We start from the raw sequence: 286 nt of genomic DNA, 5'->3' as shown, positions 1-286 counted from the left end.
GGAACAAAAAGTGTTGAACTTGAAAATTGTTTATGCGCGAGTGCACTTGCTAAATGAAGGCGGATAGTATAAAATTGATTTAAAAAAAAAAAAACGTTTTCACAGCGCGTGATGCGCTCAAACTCATCAAAAGTAAACAAGTTCAACAAGCAACAACGACTTATCCACGTGACCGCTGCAGAGACGAGGCAGCACAGATCACGCGTCTCATACCGAACGTGGCACTTGCGGGAGTTAACACTGTATGCAATACCCGCAACCTCACACCAAATTTCAGGCCGTGTAG

This window comes from Sinocyclocheilus anshuiensis, unplaced genomic scaffold, assembly GCF_001515605.1.
Source record: "Sinocyclocheilus anshuiensis isolate Anshui unplaced genomic scaffold, SAMN03320099.WGS_v1.1 scaffold813, whole genome shotgun sequence".
NCBI classification, from domain to species: Eukaryota; Metazoa; Chordata; class Actinopteri; order Cypriniformes; family Cyprinidae; genus Sinocyclocheilus; species Sinocyclocheilus anshuiensis.
Note: the sequence above shows the minus strand (reverse complement) of the source record.